This window comes from Triticum aestivum, chromosome 1B (assembly GCF_018294505.1).
Source record: "Triticum aestivum cultivar Chinese Spring chromosome 1B, IWGSC CS RefSeq v2.1, whole genome shotgun sequence".
NCBI classification, from domain to species: domain Eukaryota; kingdom Viridiplantae; phylum Streptophyta; class Magnoliopsida; order Poales; family Poaceae; genus Triticum; species Triticum aestivum.
This window is the reverse complement of record NC_057795.1, coordinates 686756297-686773146: the sequence shown is the minus strand read 5'-3', so window position 1 is coordinate 686773146 and position 16850 is coordinate 686756297. Positions and strand designations below refer to the sequence as shown.

The window sequence follows — 16850 nt, the reverse complement described above, 5'->3', positions numbered from 1 at the left end:
ACTCAAATAATGCAATACTCTTTATTTGCAATGCTTGCCTGGCCTTCTTTTTTTTGGCACAAAAAACTTGTGATCTATTCATCTTCAATCATGACAGTACAACGAACATCAGAAATAAAAAAAAATTACATCCAGATCCCTAGACCATCTAACGGCGACTACAAGCACTAAAGCAAGCCGAAGACGCGGATAAATACTAATATGAATTCATTATCTTACATACATGTGGTTGGCAACTTGCTATTAGGTTAACACAGAGTCACAAACATTAATATTTGACATGATAACAAGTCAAACACTCACAACTGAAGCAATCTAGACCGTCGAATTGACATGGTATGATATCCGAGATTAGATGGATCTGCCCCTTTGGTCGTTTTATATTAAATATATATTCACGAGCTTTTTTGATACTAATTTTGGTTTAAATAGTTCTACACTTTATTAAGTACCAAATATTATTCGCGTCTTCCATTATTTTCATATTTTTTAGAAACTTGTAATTTTTGAGAAGATTTAAATTTTTGTAGACAAAATGTGACAGCCCCGGTGCCCTTGTTTTTATTTTTAGGGAACCTAGATATTCCCCCGGTGGAAGCCCTCGCGATTGAGAGATTCCACACCTGGGCCGAAACGTCCTCGCATCTTGTGGCCCATCTTAGCTGCCCAGGGAAGCTGAAACCCTGACAAAGAACCCTGCCGGGGCGGGGCGGTGGCTATATATTAGGAGCAGACCCGCGCACCATCCCATCGCGGGCGCGCCGCCCCTTCACCGCCGCCGGCCAGCCGCACCTCTCTCCATCCCCCCCTCTTCCCCGTGCGTCGGTGTTCTTTTCTACTGCTCCTCTCTGCGGTGTTCGTCTCGATTTTAATGTTTTTCCAGCCTACGGTTTTTGCAAGATCAGCTTCTTGTCTGGGTCTCGTTACCCACGGTCCCAGCCAACCGGCAAATCGTCCTGCCATCTTGCTAGATTGGAACCCAAGCCGGCTTTCAACTCACCTGGATCTGATTTACCTCATGATTTTTCGGGCCCTTTCCGTCGGCACAGTACGTAATCTTCTTCGCGAGTAAGCTTTAATCTGGTTTTACTCTGTTTTGTTCGTGTGAAGTGAATGGTATTTGGTTTGGTTGGCTGGTGATGATTCAGGTCCGAAAGGGTCTTAGCGGATTTCGGTGAGGCTGGTTCGTCCGCCGTTGATCGATTCATGTTGTTACACACACTCAAGCCTTTCTTTTCCTTCCTAAAATTCGCTTCTGTCGATATTTTCCTCTTCGTTCTCGTGATGAACTGATGATGCGATGATGATTCATATAGGTTTTTGGCAGTGGTGGCACCTGTCACCGTGAGCCTGCAAACCAAAAACGACTTCTCTTTCCACTGAGCATTGCTTAATTTCGTCTTCTTATTTTCGTTTTGTAATGCATCATCATCTTGTCTCGGTGAAGAGCTCTAGACCAGGCTTGATCTAGAGCTCTGGTCAGAACCTCTATTGTTTGCTCTGGGACGGAATACCCATTTGCACCGACTTGATTCAGCTGTGTGCGTGATTTGAAACTGGTCTCCGAGGGATTTTTCAAGTAATTCTTTCTGTTCTATTGCAACAATTTTTTACCTTGTTTTCTTGGGCCCGATGCCACGTCTCCGGGAGCCACAAGCCTTGACAGGAGATGCTACATTGCGCCGACAGAGATCTTCACATTTGATAGGAACCTGTGACTGTGATTCAGTCGGTACACAGAGCCGTTTTTTGTGATTACGCTTCCTGCTTGACATGTGATTTTTTTTTCTTGACATAGGTATTTGGTGTTGTTGATTTTAAATTGAGGAAAACAATGGCGATGATGCTAGAACTAAGGCTTGTTTCTCAAAATATTCGCAGATGCCGCCTAAGAGCTTTCGCCCTGCCAGGCTTGAGAGCTAATGCTGCTACTTCCTTCCTTGGATGTCTGAGCCATGCTCTGCTTTCCCCACTTTAATTTCTTTTTTTTTGGTTTCTCTTTTATCTTTCTGCTCATTGTAGGACATTTCACCAATTGCTTTAATGGAATGCAATGTCGCGTGAGGATATGGAATCGTAGAACCATGATCTGCCCATGCATTTGCGCATCTTTAATGGAATTTTGGCCAGCGGTAGGAAAACCGCAATTGTCTTAAAGTGATTCTGACCATCAGAATTTCAATATGATCTATAAAAGTAGGCATCACAATTAATTATTATGAAGAGTAAAGTGAAATTATTTTTTTTTTTTGAGAGTACGTCAAAGGCCCTACCATAGTTTTATATAAGGGGAAATTTTTTACAGAGGCTAGCCGATGATGTTCGCAACATTGTAGGTACACCCATACCGCTCACGACTGCCAAGACTATTTTCTTACAAACCTAGACAACCTTGACATAATGCATTCATCTGAGGCTCTGAGCCTTCCAAGGTCAGTCAAACTGCTTCTCTGTTTCAATATTTTCTGTCCTTGAGTTACTTTTGTTGTTTCTTTTGTAATGGAGCAGAAAAACAAGATTTATTGAGTTGATGTGATGATAATCTTCCACAGAAAATCACATTTAGTGTTGACCAAATTACAGACTACAATTATCTGATCAACTCCTGAATCTAGCTCAACCAATCTGTTCTTTTGATCCCTGCATCTTCAACTGATGTCTTTCTGTACAAACATTGCGGCTCTGTGCACAACAAGCCCATGCTATGGATCTTGCGGGCCTGGATTTGGCCCACACTATTTATTACTTACCTGAAGACATCGCTTGGTTTTCAGTAATCACCTCGATTGACCCACACTATCACAGGTGGAAGATCTATCCAACTTGGTTATATTATATCATGGACTCGAAAAATGGATCTGAATTTGAGTAGTAAAATCACGTATGTGCTTGGTGGCAACTGTAGACTTAATCCAGTTACATTTCTTGTTTTTTTATTTGATTCGATCTAGAACTTCTGAAGGCAATAAATTAGAGTCTCTGGTGCGCTTCTTAATAGCGTAATTCAGCGCTGTACGTTGCCAAGAGGAATACTTCGAGATGGAGTGTGCATTCAACTTGTCCATACATGTATTAGCGTTGTATTTGATTTGGGTATGGTAAGAAGGGATGCCATGAGGTATCTGATTCTTGGTCTTGTTTAATGGCCTTGGTTCTTGTTAGATTGGCAGACAGTTGTAACGAGATGGGTTTGTGCGACACTGACTGCTTTCATACCTGCTTTTTTGGTTTACAGCCTATCAATTGTTTCATTCTTTCTGCTTGATCAGAGGTTCTCGGTGATAATGAATACTGATTAGATGTCTGATACAATCCATTCTATTAAACCATGGAGATGAAAGGAGGCATTTCTGTGAGAGAACATCTGTTATCTACTACTTCTGCACTATCAGTTATATGTTTGCTTATTGTTTGTTTGCCACTTTTTCCATTGTTCTTAGTTCTCTGTGATGATGAAAACTGATGACGAGTCTGATGTAATCCATTCTAGTAAACCATGTGGACAATCGAGGCATTTGTCTGAGAGAACATTGGTCAGTTTTTCTTTTCTTTTAGTATGTCTGTCTCGCTGGCATTATGAGGAAGACAATTGGTGTCTCATCTATTTGATGATAAATTCCTCCTACTCATTCTGAATGTCTAATCGGCATCATACATTCTGTCGTGTCAATTGATATGTGAAAGAACTCTTATATGGGTTGCACTATTGGTATGTCATATTTGTCTGATGGGAGAAGTGATGATATCATAACCATACCACATTTCTGCATTCACTTTGATGATCAATTTCCATCATGCACTACCATCTGATCTCCCACTGCTATCTTTTGTTTTTATGAATTTGAACTTGAGCATAACTTTGGATTGTGAAATAGTCAAAGATAGTTTTGGTATAGCCTGAACCCTATTACTTTATTTTGTTCTATTTTATCTTTCTGGCTTCTATTTCTTTATTTTTTCACAAGTTGAATGGATGTGAGGATACTTTCCCCAAATGATCGACTATGATTATACTATGCGCAAATGTAATCCCATCAGGATTCCAAGCCAGAAATCTGATCCATCATGTTGACTTTTCTCATTAGTCTAGTTTGATGTATTGTTTCCTGCTGAATATTTCTAATGACATTGAGCATTACTTCCCACAAATTATCATGCTCTACTGAGGAATTGCTCCAATTGACACCATAAATCCATTTACAGTTCGGGAAGTGCTCGTGATTCATATTCCAGACCTGGGCTGAACCAGGTCAGGTAATGTTCCCGCACAGTACGTGATTTTCTTATTTTGATTTTGATGTGTGGAAGAAAGGCAAACTCACTCTATCTCAAAGCTTTTCTGTTGTGAGATGGATATATCCCAAATATCTGGTGTTATCTTTTTCGTTCGTGTGAAGTGAATTGTATGGCTGTTGATGATTCAGGTCCGAAAGGACCTTAGTGGATTTCGGTGAGGCGGATTCATGTTGTTACACACACTAAAGCGTTTTCCTTCTATTTGCTTCTGTCGATCTCAAATCATCCTTGTTTCTATTACCTTTTCGTTCTAGTGATGATGCGATGATGATTCATATAGGTTTTTGGCAATTGTGGCATCTGTCACCGTGAGCCTACAAATCAAAAACAAAATTTTGTCTTCTTCTTTTCTGTTTGGAATGCATCATCTTGTCTCGGTAAAGAGCTCAGACCAGGAAGTGCCGTATGACACTGTAAACAGCAGCTGCTTCTCTGCCGCCGCTGCAAGTGCCCATCCCTGTATCATAACCTCTGTGGTTTGCTCTGCGACGGAATACCCATTTGCACCGGCTTGATTCAGCTGTGTACGTGATTTGAAATGGGTCTCTGAGGGATTTGTGCAATTCTTTCTGTTCTATTGCAACAATTTTTACCTTGTTTTCTTGGGCCTGATGCCACGTCTCCGGTAGCCGCAAGCCTTGACCGGAGATGATACATTGTGCCGACATAGATTTTCCTATTTGATAGGAACACTGCCGGTACGCAGAACCGTTTTTTGTGATTACACTTCTTACTTGACATAAGTATTTTCCTTTTAATTTTTTGCCAAACACAAGTGTTTGGTGTTTGTTGATTTTAAATTGAGGAAAATAATGGCGATGATGATAAAACTAAGGCTTGTTTCTCAAAACATTCGCAGAAGCCGCCTAAGAGCTTTCGCCTTGCCAGGCTTGAGAGCTAATGCTGCTAATTCCTTCCTTGGATGTCTGAGCCATGCTTGTTTCCCCAGTTTAATCTTGTTTTTGCTCCAGAGAAGAAAATTAAGTACAATGTCCTAGGCCATGTTTACCAGTATGAGAGCCGTGCACAATGCCCGTGAGAATATGGAACCGTAGAACCATGATCTGCCCATGTATCTGCGCATATCTCTTTCTCGTAAACATGGTCTTTGATATTTTTCAGTCTCTTGTGCAATGTAGGGGCTCGAGCTGCCTTGACGGAGTCGTGGCCAGTGGTAGGAAAAGTTTACTTGTCTCAAAATGATTCAGATCATCTGAATTATAATATGATCTACAGTACGTATCATAATTAATTTTTACAAAGAGCAAAGAGAACTTTTCCTACAGAGTACCCCAAAGGAGTTCCATACTTCTGTAGAAGAGGGCAAAAAGTTTACAAGAGACCTAGCCGATGATGTTCGCATCATTGTAGGTACACCCACACCACTCAGGAGTCAGGACCCTGACATAATTCATTCGTCTGAGCCTTCCATAATCAGTCAAACTGCTTCTCTGTTCCATAATTTTTTTCTTGATTTACCTTTGTTTTTTCTTGTAACGGAGTGGAAAAACAAGATTTATTGAGTTGATGTGGTGATAATCTTCGACAGAACCATATTTAGTGTTGACCAAATTACAGACTACAATTATCTGATCAGCTCCTCAATCTCGCTCAACCGATCTGTTCTTCCGTTCCGCTGGAACTTCAACTCATGTCTTTCGGTACAGAAGAGTATCAACTAGATTTTTTCACTAGATTCAACTTCTCTGCTTTGTTTTATTGGACCGTGCACAATAAGCCGATACTCTGGATTTGGCCCACACTGTTTAGTTTTCAGTAATCACCTCGATTAATACTGTCAGTAGTAGTAAAATTCTAAGTAGTCTGTCGGATTTACTTAACTATCTCTTTGAATCATAATGTTCAACACTTTCCTTGCGTAGATTAGATCAGCCATGGCTCAGATAGTTTGGCCATGGCAGCGATCTCTGTGTGAATGGTCAGTAAGACCACCTACATTTACTTGTTTTGTTGTGCCAATTGAAGGGATGACTTTCTCGTGCTTCCTTCTTTGATACATCAACTCACACAATTGCAACACTGAAGAATTACTCCACATGACACCACAAGTCCAGCTACATTTCTTCTTGTTTTTTTATTTGATTCGATCTAGAACTTTTGAAGGCAATAAATTAGAGTCTCTGGTGCGCTTCTTAATAGCGTAATTCAGTGCTGTACGTTGCCGAAAGGAATCTTTGGGCTAAGATTCTGGCACAAACCATTCTTTGAGATGGCTTGTGCATTCAACTTGACCATACATGTATTACCGTTGCATTTTATTTGGGTATGGTAGAAGGGATGCCATGAGGTATCTGATTCTTGTTCTTGTTTAATGGCCTTGTTTATCGTTAGATTGGCAGACAGCGAGAAGGAAACGCTTTGTGCGACACTGACTGCTAATTCGCAGAGCCTTTTTTTTGTGATTAGACTTCTTACTTGACATAAGAATTTTCCTTTGAATTTTTTGCTTGACAGAAGTGTTTGGTGTTTGTTGATTTTAAATTGAGGAAAACAATGGCAATGATGCTAGAACTAAGGCTTGTTTCTCAAAACATTCGCAGATGCCGCCTAAGAGCTTTCGCCCCGCCAGGCTTGAGAGCTAATGCTGCTAATTCCTTCCTTGGATGTCTGAGCCATGCTGGTTTCCCCAGTTTATTCTTGTTTTTGGTTTCTCTTTTATCTTTCTGCTCATTTTAGGACATTTCACCAATTGCTTCACAGAAGATAATTAATACAATGTCCTAGGCCATGTTTACAGGGATAAGAGGCGTGCACAATGCTGCGTGAGAATATATAATTGTAGAACCATGAAATGCCCATATATTTGTGCATCTCTCTTTCCTGTAAACATGGCCTTTGATACTGCCTTAACGGAATTGTGGCCAGCGGTAGGAGAACCGCTCTTCTCCCAACGATTCAGACCATCAGAATTTTAATATGATTATTGAACAGTATGTATCATAATTAATATCTACGAAGAGCAAACGGAACTTATTTTTATTTTTTCGAGAGTACGTCAATGGTAATATACCATAGTTTTATAGAAGAGACTTAGCAGATGATGTTCACATTGTAGATACACCCACACCACTAAGACTACTAAGACTACTCTCTCACAAACCCCTGACATAATTCATTGGTCTGAGCCTTCCAAGATCAGTCAAACTGCTTCTCTGTTTCATTTTCTTTTGTTCCTTGTATGCCTTTGTTTCTTTTGTAACGGAGTTGGAGAGTTGATGTGATGATAATCTTCAACCGAAAATCATATTTTTTGTTGACCAAATTACAGACTACAATTAACTTATCATCTGCTGAATCAACTGATGTCTTTCTGTACGTACAGAGTATCTACTTGATTTTTCATTGGCTTCAACTTCTCTGCTTATTTTGTTGGATCTGTACACAACAAGCCGATGCTCTGGATGAGAAGAGGAAGGAAGCATGGTAATGTGCACGGAGATTGACTGAACTCGGTCTGCATGTCTGCTCGCGCTGATGCCTTCGGGCTTTGATCTCGTGGGCCTGGATTTGACCCACACTATTTAGTACTTGCTTACCTGAAAACGTCATTTAGTTTTCAGTTATCACCTCGATCGATACTGTCAGTACTCAGTAGTAGTAAAATTCTAAGTAGTCTATTAAAATTTAGTTAATTAGCTCTTTGAATCGTATTGTTCAACACTTCCCTAACGTAGATTGGATCAGCCATAGTTCAGATAGATTGTGCAGTGACCTCCGCGTATGTGCTTAGTGGCTAATTAGCCAGTTACCACACAGTGGCCACCGCCGTCGCTGCAATCTTTGTGTGCATGGTTAGTAAGACCACCTACATTGCCTTTTTTTGTTGTGCCAATTGAAGGTCTTGAGCAGGTTCGTACGCATCTTGCTCGTGCTGCTGCTGCTTGACGTTGTGTTCTCTTATCGCCACCCCTCTCCTTTCATGATGTAATTATTCTCCTGTATGAACATCTGTGCACTGACTGCTTTTATACCAGGAGCTTTCTGTTACTATACCCCCGTTTACAGCCATTATCAATTGTTTCATTCTTTCTGCTTGATCAGAGGTTCTTGGTGATGATGACCACTGATTAGTTCCTCCTACTCATTCTGAATTTCTAATCAGCATAATGCATTCTGTCACGTCAATTGATATGCGAAAGAACAACTATACAGGATGCACTATTGGTATCTTTTCTTTAAAAAAACTCAAGGTTTTTTTTTCTTATATGACTTGGAGAAGTGATGATATCATATCCATACCAAATTTTCTGTATTCACTGTGATGATCAATTTACATCATGCACTACCATCTGATCTCCCACTGCTATCTTATGTTTTTATATGATTAAAATTTTGAATTTTGATATCCTATGAGTTCATGAAAATTGATATCAACTTGAGCATAACTTTGGATTGTGAAATAAAATCAAAAGATATTTTTGGTATAGCCTGAACCTTGTTGCTTTATTTTGTTCTATTTTATCTTTCTGACTTCTATTTGTTTATTCTTTTCGCAAGTTGAATGGATGTGAGGATCCTTTCCCCAAATGATCGACAAAGATTATACTATGCACAAATGTAATCCCATCAGGATTCCAAGCCAGAAATCTGATCCATCATGTTAACTTTTCTCATTAGACTCCTTTGATGTATTGTTTCCTGGTGAATATTTTGAATGACAGTTAGGATTTCTTTCCACAAATTTTCATGCTCTACTGAAGAATTACTCCAATTGGCACCATAAATCCATTTACACTATGATGATTTCTTCAACTTGGCATCAAACTCTGGATCAGCCGTACTCCATGTACTTGTTTTAGGATTTCTGAAGGCAATTAATTATTGTCTCTGGTGTGCTTCTTAATGGCAGAGTTCAGCATTGTACTTTGTTGAGAGGAATCTTTGGGCTAAAATTTTGGCACAGACCATTCTTCCAGACGGTTTGTGCATTTAACTTGTGCATACATATCTTAGTATTGAATTGAATTTTGTTTGGATATGGTAGAAGGGATGCCATGAGGTATCTGATTCACCGAAAAATGTTCATGAATTAAAAAATGGTAAAATGAGCATTTTTTGATTTTTATGAACATTTTTTGTATTTTGATGAACAAAATTTGTTTTTTTGACGAATATTATTTGAATTTTGATGATTTTTTAAATCAATGAAAGTTTTAATTTGATAAAAAAATGAATTCAAGAACATTTTTACTTTATTTAAAAAAGTTTAGAATTTCAAAAAGTATTTGCTAATGCAATAAATGTTCACAAATTTCAGAAAATATTCACGAGTTCAAGTTTTTCACAATTTCTTGAAAATGGACATTTTTGAATTTGATGAGCAAAACTTGAATTTTGTATGATATGTTTTGAATTTTGATGAACATTTATGGAATTTCATGAACAAAATTTAAATTCAGTGAGCATTGTTTTGAATTTGATGATTAAAGTTTCAATTTGAGATTTTGTTTTGATGAGCATTTTTTTAATATGATGAATTTTAAGAAATAGTGAACACTTGTTTATTTCAATGAAGAAATTTTAAATTGCAAAAAGTATTCACATATTTCAAAAAATGTAAACCGATTTGGAAAAATTGATCCCAGATTTCAGAAACAGTTTTGAATTTGGAAAAAAGAAGAAAAAAAGAGAAAGGAAAAAATATAGGGAAAAAATGAAAAGGAGAAAAAGCGAAGGAAACATGAAAAAAATCCGGTTAGGGAAGGCCAACACCGGAAACGGCTAGTTGAAACCTAAGCAGCTACCCGCGCGGCAAATAGGATCTGCCATGGGTATCTGCCCGAAGGTTGTTGAATGTGCTTCATGTATGGGCCTGGGGAGTAACAGGCCTAGTTGATCCTTTCTTGAAAAGTATTTATTGATCCATACACTGTGAGTAGCCGAAATCACTAATTAAGGAGTACTCCTTACGGAGATCACTCCAACTTTCCCAGGTTGTGACAAGTGACGTGCTGCATGTGCGTCATTTGTAGCAACTTGGGTGTTTTCCCTTTTTTCGTAGATTTGTTTATTCAAAACGTTTTATCTCTTAAACCACGCTTCCAAATCTCAAACCGCTTTTGCCGTTGAATTTCTCGCGTAAAACTAGATCCCATGTTGATAGGTTTTGACGAACTTTTTTTTCATAAAAAAATCAGACGAAAAAACCGATGAAAAAACCGAACCGGGAACACAAGTGTTTTTCCCTTTTCGAAAGAGGCACGCCAGTGCCTCTGACGAAATCACAATCATGCCTCTCACGGAAGCAAAACCGTGCCTTTCGCGAGAGAAAAAAGAAACATAAAACGTGTTTCTTCCCCTTTCTGAAAGAGGCACGCCTGTGCCTCTCACGGAAGCAAAACCGTGCCCCTCGCGAAAGAAAAAAAACAGAAAACGTGTTTTTTTTCGTTTCCGAGGAGGCACGGCCGTGACTCGCGAAAGGAAAAAAAGAAAACATGTTTTTTTCCGTTTCCAAGGCCGTGCCTCTCGCGAAAACAAAACCGTGATCGCGAAAAAAATGCGTTTTTTTGCGAAAAAAAGTTATTTTTTTGGGTCAAAAGGCTAGGGAAGACCGGTGGAAAACCAAAACGTAAAAAAAACAAAAGAAACGTTTAAAAAGCCGAAAACGCGTGCGAAAAAATAAAAAAACAAAATCCGAAGGAAGCGTCCAGATTGCGACATGTGGCGAATAGCTAAGAACGCGCCAAGTGGCGCTGATCGTTGCGAGGCTCCCGAAGGAGCGCTCGTTAATTAGTTGCTCCCACTCAGAGGCAATCGCTGCCTGGGTCGTGGATTTCATCGGGTCTCTTCTATCCCTTGCGCATAGGGTATGTATGCCGTAAGCTGCTGACTAACGCTTTGGCAAGACAAGGTTCAAATGTCTTCCGCAGGAGGGAGCAAAGATACAGAACAAGTTCAGTTTCAGATTAGAATTTCATGCCGTCAGAATGTTAGAACCCAACACCGGTCGCCGGGATCCTCCTTAAGCGGCTCGGATTGGTTTGCAGCCGTTGATATCACTCCTTATCTTTACTTTGGTGCTGGAATTCTAAAAAAAATGTTTAGTACATTTCTTGATTTTGAAGACTATTACCCAATGTACCAGAGGCCAGACATAACTTCTTCCTCATCTTGCGTTTCATCAGGTCCCTGTGCTAGATGGCATCTTCTACTCTGAAATCAGGTGTGCCTGTCACTCTGCAAGAGCTAGAGCCCTCCTCGCAGATGTTCAAGCATGGGGCGTCCCTCCGGGTAACAGGAACGTACGTTATTGCAGCTGTTTCCATCTGAAAACCACACCTTCTAGTTAACTGTGCTAACCTTCTTGGCTTGCGATTCTCCAGCCTTCAGTCATACGATGTGGACTCCGCGGTTGCCGTCATACGAGATGGCAGCGTGACGCTTAGAATTGACACCCAGCACCTGAGGGAAATCGGTTTCCGCAGTGGCTCTATGTTCCAGTTCATCGCCGAGCTCTTGATCCGGCCAAACAGACGTAATTCTCTAACCTTCTCCAGCTTTTAGCACTCTGGTATCAGTTGAACAATGGTGCATCAAATTTGTTGCTTACATCCTGCAGGCGATTCTGCAAGCACGTGTGGGCAGGAACGTTGATGGCCTTGACCTCAACCTTTACCACCAGTCTCTGATCATCCGGCGGCAGCATGAAGCCAGACTGCTGAGGAGGGCTTGATCCAAAGATGTGAAGCAGGCTCATGGCCTCATTTCAGTTACTCCGAAGTGTGGAGCGCAGGAGGACATAATCACCTTGACTCGACGATCCTGGGCTTCAGTTTTTTAGATGGGTGCAAACCTACAAAATAGTACTAGTAGCTGTTAACTGAATTTCCTGAGCACAGAGTATTCCTCTATGACCACCTCATTCTCAAGGCTTTTCATGCTCATATTATTTGAGGGTCCATACATCGTTTCACATCGTTTTGTGGGCTGGCATTCCCTTGCAGCAGATGTGTAGCCCTGACAGATTTAGCTGCAGAGTGATATCCTATTTATTGTGAACAATTTGGAGTATTTACTAACTTGAAACAAATAGCACGGTGGTTCTCTGTCTTCGATTTCGTCGTTTTGTGTCATGTCAACTTCTGATCAGCCGCCCTGTATAAAAGAAGAAAAGAGAATAATAAACAAAATGAACTTGACGTGTTATTCCTGTATATGAGATCACCTTTTCTTTATACATTTGTGACAGTACATGGTCTGCAATTTCGAAATTATTGAAGGTGTTCATATTGTGCTGATGTCATCATTTCTTATCTGGCCAAATTAAAATGTGCCACTTGACACATATAAATACTTTGCAATATTTTTGAGTTGGTACAAAAAGCCTCAAAGCATTTGAGAGTGTCCTATTTTGGGAAATTGGAAAGGAAAAATAAGTGATGCTGGACCACTATTCTGGTTGCTAGGGTCAATGTGGAATTCCGAATAATGTTGGTATTGTTTTTATAATTGCTTTGGGATTATGTGCAACACTCTGAACATTTTTATTTTACCACTTGAAGAAATACTAATTTGACTTTATTTTAATTTGATTTGGAATTGAATTTTGAATCAGTTCCGAATCAACAATAGCCGAGGTGATGTGGCATCATTAGTAGATGGTTACTGTAGCTTAATTCTCCAGGTGTCACACCATCCAAGGGGAACTCTATCCTTGCATGGTTCGCGGACCAGAGCCAGAGAATGCTGACCCTTCTTCTCTGCTATGGTGTCGCGAAGATCATCTCTTTAAGCGCAATTACCAGTTCGCCAAAGACTCAGCTGCGAAGAACAAGAAGGCTCTGGGGCCTGACTTCAACCCTGGCCCCTCCTCACCTCGGGACAATGGCACCCGTGAAGCCAATGAAAACAGGATTGGCCCCTTCTGCAACCTTGCTGGCCTCATCACTCACATTACTGTTCAAGGTGCCAAAGTGGATCATTCTGATGATGATTCTGACACCGACGAAGCTCCAGCTCTTGCTCCAAAGCCTCAGAAGCAAAAGAAGACTAAAGCTTCAAAACCATCTGCTGCACCAAAGGCTTCTCAAGTGAAGCCGTTGGCAACTGCCCCTCCTGCTTCAAGCAACGCCTCTGAAGATCTCTCTTGCGTCTCCAAGAAGCGTGAGAAGCCACAGAAGAAACCTGTTCAGAGACTCAGTCAAGCACTGACACAAGCTGCCGTTCTGAGGAACGAATCTAAAGCCATTGATTTGTCTTCAGATGAAGAATTTGGTGAGGATGCTCTGGAGCAGCTGATCAAGAGCAAGCAAGAGGCGGAGATCTTCAATGATCTGCCCCTCTTTGATGTAAACATTCTGAAGAACTTCATTGATGAGTGGTTTGATAATCAAGATCTCAGCTTTGATGACCTTCAGCTCCCCATTGGCGTCAGCGTTGCTTTCCAAGGCACCATTGCTCCTGAGCTTGCTCTGGCTCAGCGCATAGTTGAACTGAAGCGAAAGATAGACTTTGAGAAGGAACAGTTCAAGAAGCATGTAGCCAAACTGAATGTGGCTGATGTGCAAAAGTTCAAGGTGATGCTTAATGACCTCAACGAGTCGTTTCGGAAGAAACACGAGGAAGCCAAAGGCTCAAGAGAGCGCATGAAAGCACTCGCAGACAAATGAGTTCAGGCTTACAACGAAGCTGAAAAGCGCAAGGCACTTGGGCGTCCTGGTATTGACCCCAAGATGGCTGCCAAGCAAAAGAAGAAATCTACTATGGCCCTGACTGAAGCTCCAAGGCGGGAAGAACCTCGCATTGTCTTCCCTGCTAGCATGACAGGCTCGAAGCCTAAGGTCTCCACAATGGCTTCAGAACAGAAGAAAACCAAGGCAGCTGAAGCCGAAGCCAGGAAGCGGAAAACCAAGCGCACCACTGATGAAGCACCACCCCCTAAGAAGAGAAAAACCAAGAAGAGAGACCGGGCTGCTCCTACTGAGCCCCTTGTTGTTGAACCCCTTGCCTTTGTTCCCCCTCCATCCAACAATCAAGAGCGTCAGTTGATTTTACATGAGCCTGCTTCCACAGAGGCTCCTGAAGAACAAGAAGTTCCAGTCGTTGATCCTATCGCGACTGAAGACATTGGTCCCCAAGACAATGTAGAAGATGATGAAGTTCTTCCTCAGATCGAGCGCCCATCGGTATCATCGCCTGTTCAAATGAACAGTGAGCTTATCAGTATTGTTCGTCCTTTGACGCCGATCTCACAAGATGCATCGTGGGCTGATCGCCCCCAGCAAACTACCCCACATCAAGACTCACCAAGTACACCCCAACTGTCATCTGTGCCCGTCATCAGCCCCATGTCTAATGATGACAACTACATGGAGACATCACCATCACCAAAGGCGTCGCCCGTATTCCAACGGCTAAGCAAAGGCGTGAAGCCATCTGTCTCCATGACCACCATCATAGAAGAGGGCTCCAACTTGTCAAGTTTAGTGGCACGTCAAGTGTTCTCTGAGGACAATCCTTCTGTGATGGTCCCTGTGTCTGAAGCCAATGCTGCTGAAGACCCTCTGGCTGCATCAGCCGGAGCAACACAAGAAGAAGAGCCTGTCGCTACTCACCCTGCAACTCAAGAAGAAGTTAATGCAGAGAACCAGTCTATGCCAGAACCTCCAGCTATTCAAATGGAGGGTGAGAATCCTGAGGCTGCCACAAATGACATGTTGGGGATCGTAGCAGAAATTCAAAATTTTCTACGCATCAACAAGATCAATCTATGGAGAGACTAGCAACGAGAGAGAGAGGGAGTGCATCTTCATACCCTTGAAGATCGCTAAGCGGAAGCGTTGCAAGAACGCGGATGAGGTAGTCGTACTCGTGGTGATTCAGATCGTGATCGATTCCGATCTAAGCGCCGAACAACGGTGCCTCCGCATTCAACACACGTACAGCCCGGTGACGTCTCCCATGCCTTGATCCAGCAAGGAGAGAGGGAGAGGTTGGGGAAGACTCCGTCCAGCAGCAACACGACGGTGTGGTGGTGGTGAAGGAGCGCGGTACTCCAGCAGGGCTTCGCCAAGCACTACGAGAGACGAGGAGGGAGAGAGGTAGGGCTGCGCCTTGGGAGAGAGAGACTCAAGTGTTGGGCAGCCCCAAAACCTCCACTATATATAGGGGGAAGGGAGAGGGGGAGGCGCCCTAGGGTTTCCCCTAGGGGGGGCGGCGGCCAGGGCAGATGGGATCGATATCCCCTTTGCGTGACTTGGCCCCCAAGCCAGGAGGTGGGAACCCTAGATGGGGCGCCCCAAACCCCCTGGTCACATGGGAATAGGCGAGGGGGGCGCACAACCCCTTAGTGGGCCGGTTTGCCCCCTCCCCTTGGCCCATGAAGCCCCCCCAACACTTGCCGGGGCTCCCGAAACACCTTTCGGTCATGCTGGTCATCACCCGGTACCTCCGGAATACTTCCGGACTCCAAAACCCTTCGTCCAATATATCAATCTTCACCTCCGGACCTTTCCAGGACTCCTCGTGACGTCCGGGATCTCATCCGGGACTCCGAACAACATTTGGTAACCGCATATATACCTTCCCTATAACCCTAGCGTCATCGAACCTTAAGTGTGTAGACCCTACGGGTTCGGGAACCATGTAGACATGACCGAGACAACTCTCCGGCCAATAACCAACAGCAGGATCTGGATACCCATGTTGGCTCCCACATGTTCCACGATGATCTCATCGGATGAACCACGATGTCAAGGATTCAATCAATCCCGTATACAATTCCCTTTGTCTACCGGTATAGTACTTGCCCGAGATTCGATCGTCGGTATGCCGATACCTTGTTCAATCTCGTTACCGACAAGTCTCTTTACTCGTTCCATAACACATCATCCCGTGATCAACTCCTTGATCTCATTGTGCACATTATGATGATGTCCTACCGAGTGGGCCCAGAGATACCTCTCCGTCACACGGAGTGACAAATCCCAGTCTCGATTCGTGCCAACCCAACAGACACTTTCAGAGGTACCCGTAGTGCACCTTTATAGCCACCCAGTTACGTTGTGACGTTTGGTACACCCAAAGCATTCCTACGGTATCCGGGAGTTGCACAATCTCATGGTCTAAGGAAAAGATACTTGACATTTATAAAAGCTTTAGCATACGAACTACACGATCTTGTGCTAGGCTTAGGATTGGGTCTTGTCCATCACATCATTCTCCTAATGATGTGATCCCGTTATCAACGACATCCAATGTCCATGGTCAGGAAACCGTAACCATCTATTGATCAACGAGCTAGTCAACTAGAGGCTTACTAGGGACATGGTGTTGTCTATGTATCCACACATGTATCTGAGTTTCCTATCAATACAATTCTAGCATGGATAATAAACAATTATCATAAACAAGGAAATATAATAATAACCATTTTATTATTGCCTCTAGGGCATATTTCCAACAGTCTCCCACTTGCACTAGAGTCAATAATCTAGTTCACATCACTATGTGATTGTAATGAATCGACACCCATGGGGTTTGATCATATCTCGCTTGTGAGAGAGGTTATTAGTCAACGGATCTGAACCTTTCAG

At 42.2% G+C, this 16850-nt stretch overlaps 17 non-coding genes and 3 pseudogenes across 17 annotated transcripts; all 20 read left to right on the top strand.

The window, feature by feature from the left end:
* Window positions 1-1130: 1130 nt before the first annotated feature.
* Window positions 1131-1230, top strand: LOC123151771 (small nucleolar RNA R11/Z151). Its single transcript, XR_006475807.1, has one exon. It is a non-coding gene; the product is annotated as a small nucleolar RNA R11/Z151 (small nucleolar RNA).
* Window positions 1231-1294: 64 nt separating this feature from the next.
* LOC123151780 (small nucleolar RNA Z152/R70/R12) lies at window positions 1295-1388 on the top strand. Its single transcript, XR_006475838.1, has one exon. It is a non-coding gene; the product is annotated as a small nucleolar RNA Z152/R70/R12 (small nucleolar RNA).
* A 47-nt stretch (window positions 1389-1435) lies between these two features.
* Window positions 1436-1572, top strand: LOC123151738 (uncharacterized; annotated as a pseudogene).
* Window positions 1573-1626: 54 nt separating this feature from the next.
* On the top strand, window positions 1627-1763 carry LOC123152459 (uncharacterized; annotated as a pseudogene).
* A 72-nt stretch (window positions 1764-1835) lies between these two features.
* LOC123150675 (small nucleolar RNA SNORD14) lies at window positions 1836-1956 on the top strand. Its single transcript, XR_006475286.1, has one exon. It is a non-coding gene; the product is annotated as a small nucleolar RNA SNORD14 (small nucleolar RNA).
* Window positions 1957-2525: 569 nt separating this feature from the next.
* LOC123151586 (small nucleolar RNA Z155) lies at window positions 2526-2604 on the top strand. The gene has a single exon (XR_006475723.1). It is a non-coding gene; the product is annotated as a small nucleolar RNA Z155 (small nucleolar RNA).
* Window positions 2605-3273: 669 nt separating this feature from the next.
* On the top strand, window positions 3274-3361 carry LOC123152669 (small nucleolar RNA SNOR75). Its single transcript, XR_006476291.1, has one exon. It is a non-coding gene; the product is annotated as a small nucleolar RNA SNOR75 (small nucleolar RNA).
* An 80-nt stretch (window positions 3362-3441) lies between these two features.
* Window positions 3442-3528, top strand: LOC123152655 (small nucleolar RNA SNOR75). Its single transcript, XR_006476285.1, has one exon. It is a non-coding gene; the product is annotated as a small nucleolar RNA SNOR75 (small nucleolar RNA).
* A 40-nt stretch (window positions 3529-3568) lies between these two features.
* On the top strand, window positions 3569-3635 carry LOC123151003 (small nucleolar RNA Z105). The gene has a single exon (XR_006475446.1). It is a non-coding gene; the product is annotated as a small nucleolar RNA Z105 (small nucleolar RNA).
* Window positions 3636-3729: 94 nt separating this feature from the next.
* On the top strand, window positions 3730-3816 carry LOC123150967 (small nucleolar RNA Z195/SNORD33/SNORD32 family). The gene has a single exon (XR_006475435.1). It is a non-coding gene; the product is annotated as a small nucleolar RNA Z195/SNORD33/SNORD32 family (small nucleolar RNA).
* Window positions 3817-3969: 153 nt separating this feature from the next.
* LOC123151030 (small nucleolar RNA Z103) lies at window positions 3970-4064 on the top strand. Its single transcript, XR_006475460.1, has one exon. It is a non-coding gene; the product is annotated as a small nucleolar RNA Z103 (small nucleolar RNA).
* A 603-nt stretch (window positions 4065-4667) lies between these two features.
* On the top strand, window positions 4668-4851 carry LOC123151703 (small nucleolar RNA Z112). The gene has a single exon (XR_006475783.1). It is a non-coding gene; the product is annotated as a small nucleolar RNA Z112 (small nucleolar RNA).
* Window positions 4852-4901: 50 nt separating this feature from the next.
* LOC123152466 (uncharacterized) lies at window positions 4902-5025 on the top strand (annotated as a pseudogene).
* An 84-nt stretch (window positions 5026-5109) lies between these two features.
* Window positions 5110-5230, top strand: LOC123150660 (small nucleolar RNA SNORD14). Its single transcript, XR_006475279.1, has one exon. It is a non-coding gene; the product is annotated as a small nucleolar RNA SNORD14 (small nucleolar RNA).
* Window positions 5231-5818: 588 nt separating this feature from the next.
* LOC123151600 (small nucleolar RNA Z155) lies at window positions 5819-5895 on the top strand. Its single transcript, XR_006475726.1, has one exon. It is a non-coding gene; the product is annotated as a small nucleolar RNA Z155 (small nucleolar RNA).
* A 916-nt stretch (window positions 5896-6811) lies between these two features.
* LOC123150666 (small nucleolar RNA SNORD14) lies at window positions 6812-6932 on the top strand. Its single transcript, XR_006475284.1, has one exon. It is a non-coding gene; the product is annotated as a small nucleolar RNA SNORD14 (small nucleolar RNA).
* A 595-nt stretch (window positions 6933-7527) lies between these two features.
* On the top strand, window positions 7528-7606 carry LOC123151606 (small nucleolar RNA Z155). The gene has a single exon (XR_006475732.1). It is a non-coding gene; the product is annotated as a small nucleolar RNA Z155 (small nucleolar RNA).
* Window positions 7607-7724: 118 nt separating this feature from the next.
* On the top strand, window positions 7725-7837 carry LOC123152150 (small nucleolar RNA snoR100). Its single transcript, XR_006476051.1, has one exon. It is a non-coding gene; the product is annotated as a small nucleolar RNA snoR100 (small nucleolar RNA).
* Window positions 7838-8528: 691 nt separating this feature from the next.
* Window positions 8529-8616, top strand: LOC123150988 (small nucleolar RNA Z195/SNORD33/SNORD32 family). The gene has a single exon (XR_006475439.1). It is a non-coding gene; the product is annotated as a small nucleolar RNA Z195/SNORD33/SNORD32 family (small nucleolar RNA).
* Window positions 8617-8818: 202 nt separating this feature from the next.
* On the top strand, window positions 8819-8913 carry LOC123151041 (small nucleolar RNA Z103). Its single transcript, XR_006475473.1, has one exon. It is a non-coding gene; the product is annotated as a small nucleolar RNA Z103 (small nucleolar RNA).
* Window positions 8914-16850: the final 7937 nt, after the last annotated feature.